General features: G+C 45.7%; 1 protein-coding gene across 3 annotated transcripts in view; it reads right to left on the minus strand.

Moving 5' to 3' along the window:
* Positions 1 to 13177, minus strand: part of PCDH15 (protocadherin related 15) — a 638687-nt gene that overhangs the window by 420359 nt on the left and 205151 nt on the right. The window lies entirely within an intron of this gene.

Consider the following 13177-nt stretch of genomic DNA (forward strand, 5'->3'; position numbering starts at 1 on the left):
ATATGCATTACAGATAAAAATTAATGCCAGTGCCTATAATATTTTATTTTTTTCACTCAGCCCTGCCATAAAGCTAAGAATGCAGAGAGAAACCTAGAGCAGGCCTGATTAATTATACATACTAAATTAATTATACATACTAAATCATTTTACTACAAAAGAATAAAGATGTATCTGTGTTCTAATTGCAATGTTAAAACACTTACACCAAGCTAACCACTAAATAACTGTGAAACCAGGACAACAGCATTTACTTCTGGCAAGTTCTCCGACATAGCTAATGAGGTGAGAACTTAGCACAATTAAATTCCTCATATTTTAGCAAAGTCTCTTACCTCAGCATATCCCCATTCGGAAACTGTTGAATTTGGAATTTGCTGAAATTAAACTCAAATTTATGAGCACTTAGCAAGGCCTCTGGCTACCTGCACTCACCAGGAGGGAAAGGGAAAACAAGTTTCGCCTCATTAGGAGTGAGACAATGCTTCAAACTTCATTTCACGATGAGAAAATAAACTTCTCTCCCTAAAAAACGGCATGGGGAACGCTCATTTGCAAGCGTGGACGGTGTATCAAGGGGCGTAAATGATGTGTAGAAAAGGCTGCATTGTCTCTGACCTTTTGTAATTTCAACTCTGCTTTTAACTTCTTACCCAAGTTTTGCAGTTCAAGACTCAATTCTTTGAGTGCTGCAAATTCAAATTGCAGTTCCCTAACTCAGAAGTGTTTTTGGTTTTGTTTTTGTTTTTTTTTTTTCCCCTGTACTTCATGTAATTGGAAAGATTGAGATTCCAATCACAGCACCCAGGAAGTCCTAAGTACCCCTTTTGGGACGAACCAGATTTCACAGAGGAAAATTCCCCCTCAGGAATCACAGAGATTTATTGTCCAACAGAGCAAGAGGAGTTACCACTCCCAACCCCTACAATAAAAATATGTAAACCTCCATCTAAACCATCCTGCCCCTCTGCTTTTTGGCCAATACCACCTTGATTTAAGCCAGCTTTTCCCCACCAGGAAAAGCTCTGGAGGATCACATTTCCATTGGGAAAAGCCTGGGAAACCTGGGGCGCTCAAACCCTGATGGGGGAAGCATAGGGAAACTCAGTGATGTGCTAGGACACCTCAAGCAGAGCAAGTCCCACAATTTCCCAATTTACTCAGTGTAAACCTCACTGGTTCCTAAAAATCATGCTGCCGTGCTCAACTTTGAAATGATTTTCTAAGTGCCCTTTAATTAATTACACATTTTTTAAGGCTTTATGTTGTTTCTAAACCCTCATGGTTCATGTTTGCAAGGCTTTTATCTGTTTTGAAATATTAGAATCTCATTTTTGTCGCCCTTTAAAAGTGCTGTATGTTCCCTCTTGTGTAATTGTACTGTTTCAGCCTAGCTTTGAAATGCTGTTAACAAGAATGAAGAGAATTTTTAATTTTAATGCATGTCAGATGAGAAGAAAAGGTAGTGTGTTAGAGAAACTGTGAAAACAGGGAGACAACTTACTGATAATGGGTCTATTATTTTATATAAAAAAATTTAAACAGACAAAGAATTCTGGGGTTGCTTGAATTAATTTTCACTGTTGGGAAACATAATCTTGGCTGGACGAACACATCTGGATAGGACACTTCAGCCTTTGCTTGGGGAAAGCAGAAAACCATCACAGCCCCCACCCTGCACTACAGCAAAAAGGGGCGAGTTGGAGGGAAAATCCTGTGGAAACTCATCAGAGGATCCCATAATGGCCTGGGATGGAAGGGATGGTATCAGGCGATGGTCCTGCCCCGGGCTCAGCCCAGGCCCTGCAGCTCCAGGCTGGGGCACAGGGGCTGGAAAGGGCCCGTCGGGAAAGGCCCTGGGGGTGCTGTGCCAGCGGCTGCACGGGAGCCCGGGGGTGCCCAGGGGGGCAGGAGGCCAATGGCCCCTGGGCTGTGCCGGCCATGGGGTGGCCACAGGCCCAGGGCAGGGCCCGAACCCTGGGCTGGCGCTGCTGAGGGACCTCGAGGGCTGTGTCCAGTGCTGGGCCCTCCCGGCCACAGAGCCCTGGAGGGGCTGGAGCGTGTCCAGGGCAGGGAACGGAGCTGGGGAAGGGGCTGGAGCCCCAGGAGCGGCTGAGGGAGCTGGGAAAGGGGCTCAGCCTGGAGAAAAGGAGGCTCAGGGGGAACCTTGTGGCTCTGCACAACTCCCTGACAGGAGGGGACAGCCAGGGGGGGTCGGGCTCTGCTGCCAGGGAACAGGGACAGGACAAGGGGAAACGGCCTCAGGCTGGGCCAGGGGAGGCTCAGGTTGGACACGGGCAGGAATTTCTCCATGGAAAGGGTGCTCAGGCCTTGGCAGGGGCTGCCCAGGGAGGTGATGGAGTCACTGTTCCTGGAAGTGTTCAAAAAATACATGGATGTGGCAGTTGAGGATATGGTTTGGTGGAGAACAGGGCGGTGGTGCTGGTTGATTGTTGGATCTCACGACCTTGATCTTCTTCAGCTGCAATGATCCTGTGATCCTGCCGAGGGTGTGGGCCAGATCTGAGCACCATGGCTGTCCTCTGTCTCTGACAGCCCAGCAGCACAGTAAGGTTCTCCCACACGGACAGGATCCCAGCCTGCTCGTAATCCAGAGCCAGGATCCCTCCGACTGCTATCTTAGGAAACCTGCACTTACAGCCATGGTGCAGGAAGGTGTTGGAATCAGGTCTGAATGCACTGCTGGTGATCCCCAGGCCAGCACAGCTGCACCTGCAGTCAGAGCTGCACCTGCACCCTCCTGCCTGAACCTCTTGCAGCTCCAGGTTGGTCTGTGAGCAGAGCAAACCTCGGCCTGTGCAAGCTCCTATCACACAACCTGCAGCGGTGAGGGTGTGATCCAGAACAGGAACCATTCCTCAGCATGACAGCATTGCAAATCCAGTTTAATAAACCTGAAGTGGGACTTGTGTTTGATCACACACAGAACTTCTTGCTGTTCTTTCAAACAAGGGGATTTTCCCAGGGCAGAAAGGAACAGGAGCCTTCATATTTCAATGATCCACTTTCATATTTTGCAGACCGGCTCCAGCTAATCCTGGATGCAAGTCTGATATGCCCAAACAAAGCACTGTTGTCTGTGCTGGAATACTCACTGAGACAAAAAAAAAATACCCTCCATTGGAACAGAAGCTTCTAAGGAAATCATGGAAGGCAAGAAAATTCCCAAGGACTCGACTGAGGCTACCAAATATGCAGGGCAACATTTACATGACACAAACCCACTGCACCTCAAGGCCGGTTTCTGCCCAAATCTGGGTGGTTCTGCCTAAACCTGGGTGGTTCTGCCCAAACCTGGGCAGTTCTGCTGCTGCTCCCCTGCCCCAGGTCCCTGTGGGGGACGCATTTGTTTGGCTGCTGCTCTTTGCGAGGCTGACTCCATTCTGAGGTTCTGCTGAACAAAGCTCTGATTTATTTCTTCAGAGACATCAATATTGAAAATACCACCTCCTGAAAATTAATAGAGTCTCTGAGAAGTAGGAAGTTATTCTCCCACAGCATCTCTGCCATCACTCAAAGCATGGCCTTTATCATGGAACACATGAAGGATTAACGCTGACTCCGTGGTACCAAATTAGAAACAACGTCTTGGAAATTAACTCAACTTTCATGAAAGCTTCTGCCAGACCTAAAAGCTGAAGACACTTGAAAGTAAATATATCATGAACAATTTGGCAATATCAGCTTCTTCACGCTGACATTTAATATTGACTCTGAGAGATCAAAACCCTCCAAAAAATCTCCATTGTCAGGGAGCCTGCTCCTGTCACAGCAGCAAGATTCAGCCTGAAATTTCTTGAATTCCCTTCTCATCAACAGCCTTAGACAGAGTTCTCTCTCTCTTAGAACTCTTTGGAGTTTCTCAGCTCTGTGTTTGTACACTCGTGACCCCAACCTGTTACTGCCAATGGAAAATAAACAGCAGAAAGCATTGGATAACCTCCCGTATTTCATGTCCCAGAAGGTTATCCCTACTCCCTTGAACAGTGAGTTCAAGGCACTCTAGTGAGGAATTGATTATTCTCTACCTTGTCTGTTTGAAATTTGCTTTTCCTCCAGAAGTTAAGCATTTTAATATAAGGAATTCTAAAGGATAGCTAATTGAAATCATCTGAGGGCCTACTCTGTGATTAAAACCTGCTAAACGTGTAGCTGCTTCCTTTCAGACTCAGAGCACTTTGAAACCTGACAGGTTTTAAGCAGAGGAATCTGCATTTTCCCAGATTTCCGCATTTCCCTGGTTTCTGGTACCTAAAGGGGGCTTATGAGAGGGGTGGAGGGGGACTTTTCACAAGGGAATGTAGTGACAGCACAAGGGGCCATGTCTTTAAGGGGAAGGAGGGCAGGGTTTGGATGGGATATTGGGCAGGAATTGTTCCCTGGGAGGGTGGGCAGGCCCTGGCACAGGGTGCCCAGAGCAGCTGTGGCTGCCCCTGGATCCCTGGCAGTGTCCAAGGCCAGGCTGGACTTTGGGGCTCGGAGCAGCCCGGGACAGTGGAAGGTGTCCCTGCCCATGGCAGGGGTGGCACTGGATAGTATTTAAGCTCCTTCCAATGCAAACACCCTGTGATTCTCTGAATGCACTGCACAGACACACTGAAGATTCCTGCTTTTCTCCCCTGAAGAGATCTCAACGACCTTGTTATCGACGGGAATTTCTTGGAGAGCTCAACCATCCTCTGCAAAGCATCACTTCCAGTCTAAGGAAACAAATGAAGATTTTAAAATCCTTCTTCCACTGTCAGTTCCAGTCTCTGCAACAACTACAGAAATAGAGCAGCATAAAAATGTCTAAGATGACCAATTAGTAATATTCTTAATTGACTAATAATAGCGAGATTTACAGTTCATTTATCTGCTTGTAATTTCAAGTGACTCTTAATATTTTTTACCATTTTTTAAAAGCAGAAAACTTGATGCAAATTGAGTTCATAGATACACCAGGTAATATAGACCTGGCACAATAAAAAAAAAGATGAGTTTGAAGAGAATATGGGTTTAGTTCTTAAATTTGTGAAGCATAACATAATGAATGCATCTCATTTCACTTTTAGAGCAACCTGAACAACACACCATCTTTTTTGCAAGCAATTACTCCCCACCCACTGGGACTGTGAGGACAAGAAGTTTGCAAGGACAAACTCTGTAGGTTAGGAAAGGTCCAAGCGTGAAAGGATTACAGGGACCAGCTTCATCCTTCAGCCATTTCACCTCAGCAAAAGGAGAACAAAAATTCCATTGGCATTAAAAGCACCGAAGATCAGAGCCTCAGGACACAATTGAAATGTGAGCTGTACTTTTAGTATATTTAATTATCATTGCTGGAAAATGAGGTCTTGACTCCATCACTTAATCTCAGATCTCCCAACCTACACAGAGACAGGGTCACTTGTGAAAATACTCTTCTAGGAGTCACAGTCAAATCAATATATAAGAAAATGTATTTCTGGTTTTGGGGTTTTTTTTGTTGTTGTTTTGTTGGTTTTTTTAATATTACCATTCAACCCTTTCCCCATGCTCCACAGAAAGCTACAGAAGAAATGGCCAATTATAACTTTGCACAATCGTGTCCTTTTCTTCTGTTTCACCTTCTATATCTCTGTGAAATTAATCTCATGCTAATGGCAAAAGCTGGGTTTTTTTTTTCTCTGTAACAAACAAAGGAATTAAATGATCTCCTAATCATCAGTGGTTTTCTCCAAGAATACAAATAAATGGAACAGCACTATGGCAACTTTTGAAAAAGATGACTGGAATTTGAATTATTCAAGCAAATCTGGTAAATCACTCCCAATAATCCATCTTCAAGTACTTTAGGAGACTCAAAAGCCAATTTGCTTTTTGTGCAAGCAAACCTCAGTGGTGAGAAATGACTTGCCATGATCTGGAATTTATAAAATAAAGAAAAAAATTACTAAATTGGGTTATTTGCCTCAAGAGTCAGCCCAGGAATCGGATGTACCCACTGCCTGAGCTCACACCCCCCGCATGGCTGACACAGCCAGGCACTTGTCGGGACTGGTAGCCCTTGAACTTTTGGTCGGCTCTCTTTGGTTCTGAGTTTGCTGCTTTGTTAGAGCCGAGGGAAAACAGCAATGGGTTGCTTGATTTGATAGGGGAGATGATCCTATTTCTCTTCTCTTGTCCCAAAGACACCCATTTTGCTGTCCTCAGGGTGGAAATTTGCCAGATCTCTCCCTGTGTTTTTCTTTTTTCTCCTACCAAGTGAGGTCTCTGGATCATAAATTGCCTTTTCCTCCCTGCTTCCTACAGATCTTGACTCACCCAGCCTTGTCTTTTCTGCCTCGGCCTTGGAAAGCTTGGATCAAGCTTTTATATCCAAACCTTCCTCAAAAGCATGTGTTAAGGTAACAGGCTTGGGGTTGTTGGTTTTTTTCCCCTCTTTTGTAATCCAACACTGCAATGCATTCTCAGGTTGTGCACACACAGCAGTGCACACTTCCTCTGGGAATGTCTAATTTCTCTGGCCCCTGGAGAAAGGGACACTTCTGTGCCACTAAATTTTGTGCAAAATGTCCTGTTTATTTGTGCTTGGCTATAAACAGTTCCTTTTTAACCTGTCCACTGACAAGATGCATTGGTGTTTTCACCACTTATTTGTATTCAGATCCCAGCACAATCTATCATTTATATGCCACACATATTTGGTAGTGGTTTGAGATAAATTTTATAATTAGAGGTTTGGGATAACAATTCCTGGGTATTCTTAAAAAGTTTCTTTGTGAGAGAGCAGCTGTAAATTGCAATTTTGCTGTTAGAGCTCTGCGTGTACAGACCAAATAAAATGATAATAAATGGGAAAGCATCAACTGTAACTCATAAAATGTAATGAGGTATTAAAAATGCAAATATTGGAGCAGTTTATAAATTGACCTGCTACAGAATTCAGCATCAGGAGCATTACAGTGGTCAAACTTCATGAAAATGTCTCTTAAAATTTAAATTCAAATATTTTCTATGAAATATACAGAATAAATTAGAGCGCAACTGACAGTGATTCCAGGTTGCATTTCTACATTTCTAAACCAACTCTTGCCATCTTTCACTTTTTTTTTTTCCTTCCAAAATTTCCCAACAACTCAGTTAAAATTATGTCTGGATCTGAAAAATCTCTGCTTATGGCATTTCCTCCACCCACACAAGATCAAAGTTTGGTTCAAGCATTTTTAATTCCAATGAGGGCAGGATCTGGACTCATTTCATGCCTGCACACCATTCCTCCTTCCCTAGTTTTTTCCAGATTTCGTCCCTATTTTGCTCAACCTCCCTAGGATTGATTCATCACTCTCTGATTCATCCCAAGGCTCAGGAGGTTCTTTTGAACTGCTCACAGATTTTTCTCGCTTTTAAAATGAATCTGTTTACTGGGGAGGACATAAATATGTCTTCTACAAGGCCATTTAAAGTCCCAGTTTTGGTCACCTTAAGGAATAGGGGAAAATAGCGCTGGTCTAACAGATCAATTGTTGCATGTGTTTTATACCCACAGAGGAGTTTGATCTGTTTTCTTCCCCGTTTAGTGTGAATATAATCTTTGTGCAGGAGAAAAATGGAGAGATTTTACTGGCAAGAGTTCCAAACTGCCCTTTCCTCACCTCTGCTCAATTCAGTTTGTCCCGTCAAACATCCCGTCAGGTGAGCAGATTATTAAGCAGGCACCCAGCAGGGCTCAGGGCATGCCCTCCATGCCCTCCTCACTCCTCTGAGGAGTTCATTCAGCTTTGCCTTCAGCAGGATCTGAGGCTTGCAGGGAAGGGCACATTTGAACTCTGCTGAAATCAATCCCACTAAATGTGGGGACAGTCCCCATATAACACCACCAGAGTAGGTCAAAGAAAGACATTGCAAAACAGCAAACAAAAAATTAAACAGAAACAAGCCCAGCCGAGGGAAACCCTAACCTGAATTCCCTTGTCCTTTAGGATAGATTTATTTAATCTGTTTGCAATGCATTAGTAGCACTATCATGGAACTGCAGAATCAGTGAAGTTGGAAAAGGCCTCCAAGATCACCGAGTCCAGCTGACAAGCAGAACCACCACCCCATTCACCACGAAAGCATGTCCTCAAGTGCCACATCTACATGGCTTTTGAACACTTCCAGGGATGGGGATGCCAAACCTTCCTGGGCAGCCCCTGCCAAGGCCTGAGCACCCTTTCCATGGAGAAATTCCTGCCCATGTCCAACCTGAGCCTCCCCTGGCCCAGCCTGAGGCCGTTTCCCCTTGTCCTGTCCCTGTTCCCTGGCAGCAGAGCCCGACCCCCCCTGGCTGTCCCCTCCTGTCAGGGAGTTGTGCAGAGCCACAAGGTTCCCCTGAGCCTCCTTTTCTCCAGGCTGAGCCCCTTTCCCAGCTCCCTCAGCCGCTCCTGGGGCTCCAGCCCCTTCCCCAGCTCCGTTCCCTGCCCTGGACACGCTCCAGCCCCTCCAGGCTCTGTGGCCGGGAGGGCCCAGCACTGGACACAGCCCTCGAGGTCCCTCAGCAGCGCCAGCCCAGGGTTCGGGCCCTGCCCTGGGCCTGTGGCCACCCCATGGCCGGCACAGCCCAGGGGCCATTGGCCTCCTGCCCCCCTGGGCACCCCCGGGCTCCCGTGCAGCCGCTGGTGGAAAGCCCTGGGATCTGCTGCCACAAGGTCCTAGGTGCTGCTGTTGCTTCCATGTGCTTCAGAATGACGACACAGCCCCCGAGGGGGTGACAGGGGTTTGACCCGCTGGGCTCTGAGTGCCCAGAGCTGCAGACAAGCTCAGCATTCCTGGACATGGCTGTATAATCCTGGCCCTTCATGGTGGAGCCAGGCAAAATCAGGGAAGCTCAATCCCTTTGTCAGGAGATTCCTGGTGTCTCACTGGCACAGAGTATGGACACCTGGGTACTGCCAGCTCTCATTCCACGCTTTGCCATTACAATGTGTCCCAGGGAAAAGAGACCTTACAACAAATGCATTTCATTCAACTACTGCAATTAGGCAGCACTCAGCAGACCTCGGGGCATTCCTTTGATGCAGCACTGGTTCTTCCAGAGGAATATTTGATGTACAAACCACATTTCCCCTGCTAAATGTTACTTCAGGCAGCACCAAAACAGTTAAATGCTGGTTCTCCCTCCAGTGCTCACTTATTGTGACTCAGGGTTTATCTCTTTAGCCAGACAGGTCATTAATTTTCCCAGGTGTTTATTATCCACAGGAAATGTCCTATTCCACTGGTATCAAGTGTTTTATATCTGTGGCTTTGCCCGTGTGAAATCAGTGAGATGACCAAAGACCTTGATATTATCCTGACGTTATTACTCAATATGACATCTCTATGCCTTGCTCCCTTGAGCATAGTAAAAGTAGTTTTATAGTCAATTTTGTTGCCAAATAAATCAAGCCATAATCCCCTTGCCCCTCCAAAATCCAAGATTTTTTTTTTCCTGAGGTAGTGTAGGCACCAAAAGACACACTATATGACTGCCTACTAAACTTCAGACTCCCAAAGTAGATGATGAATTGCTGCCATTTATTAGACAACTTAACTTACTATAGGTGCCAAATCACATAAAATCTTGAGATCTTGTTCTCAGACTCCATTTTGGGAGAGCATTCTCCTTTCCCTAAGACCCTGCTTTTAATGTTAAAAGCCAAGTATGACAGTTTTATCCATTAACTAATGCCTACATTTTCAGAGGAGGGACGGGAGGCCATATGTCATAGGAAGTTGGTAGTAAATCTTTCTCTTTTCCTGGCGCACTCCGGGAGCTTTTCTAGATCCCTGTCCCCTCAGAAGAGCAAGGATAATGGTGCAGCAATGTACCCATCAGCTTCAAAGTATGGATTCCCTTTTATTTTTAATTATTTTCCTCCTTTTTTAAGCATACTCCTAAACGCTTCTTCCCCTGAAATGAGGTGTCAGTCTCAGAGATGGAACTCTCAGTTACAGCTTCATTTCGCACTCTTCCTTCACATTCCTGGGACTCACCTTCGTTACCATCTTGATTTTGTCCCCTCCCAATAGCACCAGAGTCAAGGACAATTATGCCTTTCATGCCATCCTGCACATTCCTCTTTTGTTTTCTTCTCCATTTCTTACCTGCATCTGCTGAAAAACTCCTTTTCAACCACAGCCTCTGTCTGTGTCCATCTCTTGAGCTTCCTGACAGCTTCACTCCTCAGCAGCTTTACTCTTCATGGTCTCCATCTTTCCTGCCCTGGGGGTTGTGACACAGCTGATCTGTAACCTTGTCCCTTTATCTAAGGCATGATGTGCACCGATTTTCATGAAAAAAATCCCTATTCCTCTTGGATGGCCAGGAAGCAAATAGATTAAAATATGTGCAAAACACATGCCCCTGAGGAAAAGGGCTGATGGTAAAGAGATCAGTAGTGAGTCAGAGGGAAGCAAAAGGTGATAAAAAAAAGTGAAGGTAAGTAAAAGGACAAGAAATAAGGACCAATAGTAAATAAAAATGGCAGAGGAAGAGGTTTATGCTGGAAATGCTCTGGTTTGATGGGAACCTGCTTTGAGAGCACAGGAAGTGTTGGGTTCTTGGTCACTCCACAGCCCAGGGCAGTGACTTCACTCTCCGTGCACTGCTTTGGTGAGACACACACCCAGGAGCCATGGACACCATGGGGATTTGCAGCCAATTTGCAGACAAGTGGATATCCAAAAGAGGAGGAGGAGGATTCCAAGTGCAGTTGGGGATAAATGAATGAAACTGGACGGAGAATGCAACTTGCAGCTGGAGCTGCAGGCCATGCACCCTGCCTCAGGGAATGGGGCTCTACAAAAGGAAGCAGCCAGACTTGGAGGGGATTTTCCCCTCAGCTGCAGACCCATCTCTCCTGGAAACCATCACTGTAACAGCAATGGCTTGAACAGTCATTTGCAGCTGTTTCATATTTCCACAGAAATCCTCTAAGACCAAACAACAGTAACTCGGCCCATGCAAGAGCAGCGTTGTGCTCGTCCTCAACTGCAGCTTCTGGAAACAAGGGACCCAAATGAAAGCAAGTATGCAAATGCAGCCTTATCTCTGCCCCCACATGCCTGCACTGCACACACTCATTTGCCTTGGTATTATCTAGGAATGTCCTCCAGGGCAGCTCGGAGCTGCTGCCGCACAATTAAACCCACATCTGTTAAATTTTATAAACTCTTTGTCCTTGATAGCATCACTCTTTTAACACTCTGCTTTTATTTAACCATCTCCAAGCCCGCACACGAATCCATCTGCCACTTCATTCCTGTCAGTCGGGAGAAGATCCAGGCCCTGTTTGGAATTATTTTATCCTTCTCTTGGAGCCTCCCAAAGCTACAGTTCCATGAGGAAAGCACAACTAATCCCAGGGTAATTCAACCCATCTGACACAATGAAAACAGCTGGAGGGCTCAGGAATAAAAAGTTCACCCTGTCCAGCCAACAATATGAAAATCACAAATTTAATCTTCCTCTGAGAATGCTGGACAGAGCAGGAAAAGGCCTAAATGAGACAGAGAGCTGCAACATGAGCAAACATGAACTGTGATAAACTGAGACCCAGAAGACAACTGAACCTGCCCACAAATCTGATATTAATGAATTGACATATCTGACTTCCTCACACCACCTAAAAGTTAACCAGCTCTGAGGACAGAGGGGAAAACACTGGGTCTGTCTGATTGCTTTTAATGCTTGCATCTTCTAGCAGAGAGATTAAAAGGGATTAAATGATGGAAGAAATTACTAATGTCAAATTATTAATGACATAATGATTAATGTCACAGCTACTTAAATGCATAATGGAACAGATTTCTTCAGAGAACCGGCATTCTGTGAAGAGCAGCTTTGTGAAACCAATGTAAGTGTTTTTGTCTCTGATTTATTACAGAGCTTTGCATGAATACTCCTCACAGGGGTCCTCCCAAAGGATGCTGGAGCTTCTGCATCCACTGCTGTGAAACACAGCCTTTCATGTAGCTGGGGTTTAACCAGATGATCCAGCTCAAATGTCCTTTCTGTAATTAATCTTTTATCATTTGGGCTTCACTCTTCTGTAGAAGTGAATTTTGATTCTGAAAACTGCCTGTTCACTCACCTTTACTTAGAAAATAAAGTACCAAACACATCTCAGCCTCGTTTTCTGTATTACATGAAAACATACACCCTGGAAAAGGCATAACATCTTTGGCCTTGGCGTTTTTGAACAAGGGAACAGCCAGAGGGGGCACATGAAGTGAGGACATGGATGCAGTACAGAGAAACATTTCTATTTAACCAGCTCTAAAATGCCAAGCACACGTTAAAGAGAACAGTCCTGGGCAAAAAGCTAACCAGCAGTCAAGTTTATCTTCCTTTTGCTATTTTTCCAGTATATGTATATATATATTTAAATAACAACCTTTATAAACTTCCGACATATGAAATTAAACAAATTGCCTGGAATTCAGCAACTTGGGCACAACCCACTGCCAGCATTTGTGTTGTCATTAAGCAACAAAATTCAGTCACACCAAACCTCCACTCTTTACTAACCTTGATAGCTGTTATTACCCAACCAAAACCAGTGTCCTCAGGGGAGGCAGCTCATTTGTCTGCCCTGCAAATCCAGCTCCCAGCTGCTTGTTCAGGATTTAATTGCAGACAACCGACAAGAAGGAGGCAAGGTAACTCCCATGGCTGACAAAAACAAGCTGAGGAGGTTTTTATAGCTGCTGCCTTCCAGTGACAGCCACCCCCCAAAAGTATGTGATTAATGGAGGCACTAGCATGGGAAGAGAAGGATGCACAGAGAGTTGGATAATCAGAGCTCTGACATCAGTGAAGGACTTGCCACACGTGAAGGACATGGATCTGCAGGATGCTCCCAGGGCTGGAGCCCCTCTGCTCTGCAGCCAGGCTGGGAGAGCTGGGGGTGTTCACCTGGAGCAGAGAAGGCTCCAGGGAGAGCTCAGAGCCCCTGCCAGGGCCTAAAGGGGCTCCAGGAGAGCTGGAGAGGGACTGGGGACAGGACACAGGGAATGGCTTCCCACTGCCAGAGGGCAGGGCTGGATGGGATGTTGGGAAGGAATTGTTCCCTGGCAGGGTGGGCAGACCCTGGCACAGGGTGCCCAGAGCAGCTGTGGCTGCCCCTGGATCCCTGGCAGTGTCCAAGGCCAGGCTGGACATTGGGGCTTG

Source organism: Hirundo rustica, chromosome 8, assembly GCF_015227805.2.
Source record: "Hirundo rustica isolate bHirRus1 chromosome 8, bHirRus1.pri.v3, whole genome shotgun sequence".
NCBI lineage: Eukaryota > Metazoa > Chordata > Aves > Passeriformes > Hirundinidae > Hirundo > Hirundo rustica.